This window comes from Budorcas taxicolor, chromosome 21 (assembly GCF_023091745.1).
Source record: "Budorcas taxicolor isolate Tak-1 chromosome 21, Takin1.1, whole genome shotgun sequence".
In the NCBI taxonomy this organism is placed as follows: domain Eukaryota; kingdom Metazoa; phylum Chordata; class Mammalia; order Artiodactyla; family Bovidae; genus Budorcas; species Budorcas taxicolor.
Genome location: NC_068930.1, coordinates 20,166,293 through 20,173,109, shown reverse-complemented (window position 1 = coordinate 20,173,109; position 6,817 = coordinate 20,166,293).

Genomic DNA, 6,817 nt, shown 5'->3' with positions numbered 1-6,817 from the left:
GGGTTGGGCTATATCCTAGAGAAAAAAAGGACAGGGACATTGATGATTCCGATCTGATGAGAGAGAGACTTCTCTAGTGGTCCAGGAGTTAAGAATTTGCCTGCCAAAGCAGGGGACACAGGTTCGATCTCTGGTCTGGAAAGACTCCACATGTTACAAATCAACTAAGGCCATGCCCCACAGCAAGAGAAGCCACTTCACTGAGCGGTCCCCCAGCCGCAACTAGAGAGTGGCCCCACTCACCACAGCTAGAGAAAGCCTGTGCACAGCGATGAAGACCCAGTGCGGCCAAAAATAAATGAATAAACACCATTTTTTTTAAATGATGAGAGGAAAGATGGGGAGATATACTTTAAAAGAGAGGATGAGCATGAGATAACACCTTTGTCTAAGAGTAGATAATGCATTTGGGTAGGATATTTGGGGATGTATTTTTTAGGAACTTAAGCTTTATTGACCAGGGACATTCATAAGAAATAGTTCCCATTTGAACAAATTGCAAAGACACAAGCCAAAGGAATACTTCCTTAATGGAGAGAGTAGAATTCCCATAAATTGATGGATGGGGTAGTTTTCTTGCTTTAAGATGACAATACTTGCCAGTTGGACCAGAAAACTTTAAGGTCCTGATCCAAACCCAATGCACTACATGCTGTTAGCAGATACAGTCATGGGATGGATCATGGGTGGGAGAAATGCATTGAAATATGTTATAAAAGCACAACCAGCTATGGTTAGGGTGCAGAGGAGTGGGAGACTTATGTGTAATATACGAATGATTGTGTTTATTTTGCTTGAGGTTGAAACATCAAAATACATCCTATGCACATATATGGAAGTGTGGACTTACGTACTATAAAACCATACCCCTGTTGTCAGAAAACCTGAGCTCAAATCATTCTTTTATTACTGTTTTGAGGCAAATCAGTTCACTTCTCTGAGATTTATTTTCCTTATTTGAAAATGAAGTTGTTGGACTAGAAGTTCTCTTCTTTCCCAAGCTCTATGACCCAGCTTTTCAATAAAAGGAATGACCCACAGAGATGTTATGGGGAGGGAGGTGGGAGGGGGGTTCATGTTTGGGAACACATGTAAGAATTAAAGATTTTAAAATTAAAAAAATAAAAAACTACTAAAAATAAAAAATAAAAATAAAATAAAATAAAATAAAAAAGAACCTGGGGCACAAACTTAAAAAAAAAAAAAAAGGAAATGAAAATGTACATTAGTTAGGTTTCAGAATTAATTCAGTTGTGGGTTTTTTGATAGATAGTGTACAGATCTTAAATTTTGAAATCTTTTTCTCTCCCAATAAAAATATGATGATCTGTATAACTGAGCAAAAGTCTACTATAAATTTTCTCCCCAAGAAGATGTGAGAAAATTGTGACTTACTTGGAAAGACAGTTTAACATAGTAATTTTATGGAAAAAGAGTCTGAGTTAAGATTTGCTTTTTATAAACACCTTGAATTACAGTAAGGCAATCTCAGAAATAAAGTTGAATGAGTAACTGTATGACTTTGGAATCTGGCTTGACTGGGTTGAATGCTTCTTGCCCTAAAAGAAAAGAATTAGGAGCAAATTTCTTTTCTTTTCATCCTTCTATCCTATATACCAGCAGTTCTCAGGCAGGAGCAACTTGAGCCCCAAGAAACATATTAAAATGTCTAGGAATGGAAGGTAGAGGCATTCTTGGATATGGGGGAAGCAGAAAGGGGAGCAAGCATGGGAGAAGCTGATGACTTGGCGTTGAACACAGCACATGTGAGCTGTTTCTGGGACAAACCTATGGAGGTGTCCAGCTGATCGCTGGAAGAGATGGAAGAAATTCCCACCTGCCTGGAGTTGGGGAAGGGTGTGGAAAAAGCTTCAGATAGTGTTGACATTTGCATTAAGGCCACTAGGTAGTTGCTAAACAGATTTTTGGAAGAGGGGAAGAGAACAACACTCCAGGCAATTAGAACAACACTCCATACAATTAGAAAGCCAAAGGATAAATCAGGGAAGAGCAAGCTTTCAAATACAGTTGAAGGAAGGGGAGTCAGTGTGATGACTTCCCTATGTGACATCTCACAGTCCATGGGACTTGTCCTGGAGTGATCCTTTCTATGGGTGAAGGAGTGGCTGTGTGACAGTGATGTAGTATGACTTTGTAAATAAATCTGCAGACTCTGAAAAAAAAAAAAAAATGTCTAGGAACAATTTTGGTGTCATGACTGAGGGAGGGAGCTTGTTACTGACGACTACTTAGTAGAGGACACAGAGGTTACTAAACATCCTCTAAGGAGCAGAAAAGCCCCTCACAACAAAACAATACCCAGCCTAAAATATCAGTAGTGCTAAAGTTGAAGGACATGGATTTGAGCAAATTCTGGGAGATAGTGGAGGACAGAGGAGCCTGGCGTGTTACAGTCCAAGGGGTCGTGAGGAGTAGGAGATGGCTTAGCAACTGAACAACAGTAACAAGTCTGTGGGAGGTATCCAGAAACCTGAGTCCCCAGCCATAGACCATGGTGACCTTCCTAAGATAACATCATCATGGGGAGCCAGCCGTATGCCATCCCTCAGCAATATTGCTTTCATAGCCTAAAAATGACAGCAGAGAAGAGGAAAGGGTTGAAAAAAAATGAACGTACTATCCGGGATCTTCCACACTGGTTTCCCTCTAAGTGATCGAAAGAGAAGCTAAGGGAAATAACAAAGGTTAACTTTGCAACAACTATAGCCTCTTATATAAGGAGCTCTGTGAATACTACACTACTTATAGACTTGTGATTTGTCTTTTTATATGAAGAATGTCGTTCAAAGTAGGAAAAAATACAAAGAAATGTTTCAAAAGGGAAATATGAAACTATTTTTTTAGGTTTGAACATGGAAATTAGGGCTCAGTTGGTCAATCAGCCAAAAAGATTCCCAAGGCAAGGTAAGATCTTATGGGACTGCCTTGAGGCAAAGCCAATTCAATCATTTTCTGCAGCCTAACTGTCAGGACCCAAAAACTAGGTGGAATAATGAACTGATTAAAACCTGTAATTGCAATTCAATGGGGGAAACCATTCATCATGAAGATGGCAATATTTTTACACTCCGGACTGCACAGAAAAGACACAAACAAAGGTAGAACCCGGGGGCATGATGAAAACCTGAGGGAAGTGCATCTCTTAAGAGAATATAGAACCAGCCTGAGTGAGGAGCTAGGTCTTCATCCAGTGATGTTCTGTTTTCTGATTTAATGACTGAAACCCAGGCTTCTCTTTCTTGCTCTAACCTGAGACCCTGTTGAGGATACACTTCTAGTGAGATCACTATCAAATTTCCTGGATTTTACCCAAAACAAACACTAGTCAGTGAGCTCAGTTATCCCTTGATATTTTGCAAGTCTTTTTCTCATACCATTTCTATCTTTGAACCCATATTGATTTGTGAAAGAGGTGGGAGTTGCTCAGTCATGTCTGATGCTTTGCAACCCTGTAGACTGCAACCCACCAAGTTCCTGTCCATAGGATTCTCCAGACAAGAATACTGGAGTGGATTGTCATTTCCTTCTCCAGAGGATCTTCCTGACCCAGGGATCAAACCCAGGTCTCCTATATTGCAGCAGATTCTTTGCCATCTGAACTACCAGGGAAGCCCATATTGATTGATTTGTTTCAAAGGTTAATCAATGAATACTTTGAGCTTTAAGGATTAGACTGTCTTTTGCAGCTCTTCAAGTCTGCTGTTGCATCTCAAAATCAGTCACAGAAAATGTGTAATCAAATTAATGTGGTTGTGTTCCAATAAAACTTTATTTACAAAAAAATAGGTTGTGGGTCAAATATAGCCTGGAAGCTGTAGTTTGCTGACCCTTGTTCCACATACACAATAGTTACTAAAATAACATGTTAAGCAAAGTAAGAATTAAAAATAAATGACCAGTATACAATAACTTCCTTCATTTTTAAAAAGATTTTTTGATGCGGACCATTTATAAAGTCCTTATTGAATTTGTTACAAGATTCCTTCTATGTTTTCATTTTTTGGCCATAAGGCATGTGGGATTTTAGCTCCCAGAGATTGAGCCCACACTCCCGTGCATCAGAAGGTAGTCTTAACCACTGGCCCACCAAAGAAGTCTTTCCTTCATTTCTTGAAAGATATGGTGGTCATTCTGTACTAAATGGCACTTTCTTCCAATAGCTAAGAAGACTTTTGGACCAGCTGGTAATAAATTGTACTAATGAGTATAGGAATCCTGGGGGTTGCTGCTACTGCTAAGTCGCTTCAGTCATGTCCGACTCTGTGCGACCCCATAGACGGCAGCCTACCAGGCTCCTCCGTCCCTGGGATTCTCCAGGCAAGAATACTGGAGTGGGTTGCCATTTCCTTCTCCTCCTGGGAGTACAGTGTCCAGAAAATGTATAAAGCATACTTCATTTTATTAATTTGTTCATCCTTTCACTCACTCCAAACAAGATCTGTGTGGCTATCTGTTTCAAATGCTTTTCTAGGTTCTAGGAATACAATGTTGAACAAGAACAAAATTATTCTTGCTCTTCTGGAGATCATATTCTAGTATGAGGAGGCAGACAATGAACAGATGAATACATAAGCAAGATAATTTCTAATAAAGAAAATTTCGATAAGGAATAAAGCGGTGGTGTTGTATGGACCAGATGTAGGTGGAATAGTTACCACTACTGTTTGGGAAGCTAGACAAGGCTTCTCTGAGATGATTCTTTCAGCTAATGGTGATAAATTTCATTAAAAGAAGAATTAGAAAAGAAATAGGAAAGGAGACATTGGTACGGTTGGAGCATATAATTGAAGTGAATGGGAGGGTACCAAATAAGAGGTGAGAGAGAGAGGCTGGAGCCAGGTCATGCCTTGGGACCAGGTTTGAGAGTCTGAACTCTTATTTCTTTCTTTCTTTCTTTTTTTTTTTTTTTTTTTTTTTTTTTTGAACTCTATTTCTAATGTGAGGGGAAGGTACTGCAGGATTCGAAGGTGGAGATACACAGCCTAACTAGATTCTTCAAGGATAGCTCTGACTAGCGTGTGCGAGTACACTCTAGAATGGTAACAGGGAAATTCTTGCATGATAGTGGCTTGTTTTGAAGCGTTTTCGTTGCATTTCCATTTGGTTAATTTATGCATGATTAAGATCTTGATGGAAACTGGTATTTTTTTTTTTTTTTTTTTTTTTTTTTTTTCGTTTTCCTTTTCTTTTTTTATTTTTTTTTTTATTTTTATTTTTTTTTCAAGCAGAACTTAATGCTTTATTTCCAAAGTATTTGAATTAATCTTTCGTTTAACAAAAGTTGGAATAAAATACTATAGACTAATATTAATTATGGCAATCACTCACAAACATTTTGGTTTTAAATATATGTCATGTTAATTCTTTTTTTTTTTTTTTTTAATAATTATTATTATTTATTTATTTATTTATTTATGGAAACTGGTATTTAAAGCTCTATTACCTTTTAAGAAATTACTTCTACCAAAAGAACCAAGGTCTAGTTCTGTTGAGAGCAGGTCTTTTGTTACGTTCTACATAAACCTCCTGGATTTCATCAGTTTCCACTTTAAGGATCAACTATGTGACCTATTGTACAAATTAGCTGTAGGATTTCAGAACACAGTCTCCAATATTTTCGTTCTTGAATGTGTTTTTAATCTGGTACCACACTGTAGATTTTAAATAGGCAATCTCTGTTTAGCAGCACAAACTTGAACTTCTGTTTCTCAGGTACTTAAGGGTATAAGTGGTTTCTTCTAGAAGACAGCAGAATAAAATGAAAAAAAAGCTTGGCTGAGAAACAAGCTAAAAGCAGCAGGTTTCTGCTCAATAGCGGACTCAAAGGTAAGGAATCATTTTTCTTTCACTTTGTGGGTAGGATCTGATCATATGCCTGTGTGAGAAACAGTGGGCTTTTCTTGATATAACTCAGATATCAGTTGGATAAGATATATGTCTATGTATGAACTTGGGTCCAGCTTCTGTTACCAGCTCTGCATCTATCTCTGTGCAAGCTAATGCTCCATAGCTGCTTGCAATGACATTGAAGGGTCCTTACACATGCGAAATAATTTGTCCTTTAATCAAAAAAGCCCCATGATCTTTTAGCCATTGCTACAAACCACTGCAGGTCAAGGCATCCTGATTGCCACTCCAGCCTTCCTGCCCCTTATAGTAATTACATCAGGCACATCTTCCTTGCCTCTGATGGTTAAGTGCTGCCATCTAGCCTCAGTCATTCTGGCATCTCATGATCAGCACTGATACCACGGAGCTTTTTTCTATGTTAATATCTCCCACTGTCAAACCCAGTCTAGAGAGGGCAACACACCACTGAACTTCTCAAAGATCCTGGAGCTGCCCGCTCTTCAGTGCATTTCTTATCGCCTTATTGTACAGTTCTCTCAAAGGGTAAACCTCAGAACAGTCACACTGACATCATGTGGGAGTCTTTTTAGAAATATAAATTTTAGATCCCCAGATCTAATGACATACTTAATTAGACTTTGGGGATGAGGTCCAGAAATTGATGTTTTACAAGTCTTTCTAAAGATTCTGTGCAGGGTTAAGTTTGAAAACCACTGACTTCATGAAAGGAGTGTCCTCTGGGATATCACCTATTCTAATATTTCCACTGTTCTGAGTCTTCTGATTTTATCCTCAATATTCAGCAAAGGCAATTCGATCTCATTAGTGTGGGCCTTTGATGTGCACAAGCTTTGAGGAGGTGCACTGAAGATTTTTACTTTTGTTTGCACAGACATATGCACACATTAATAAACTGAAGAAATCTGAGATCATCGTGTTACAGAAA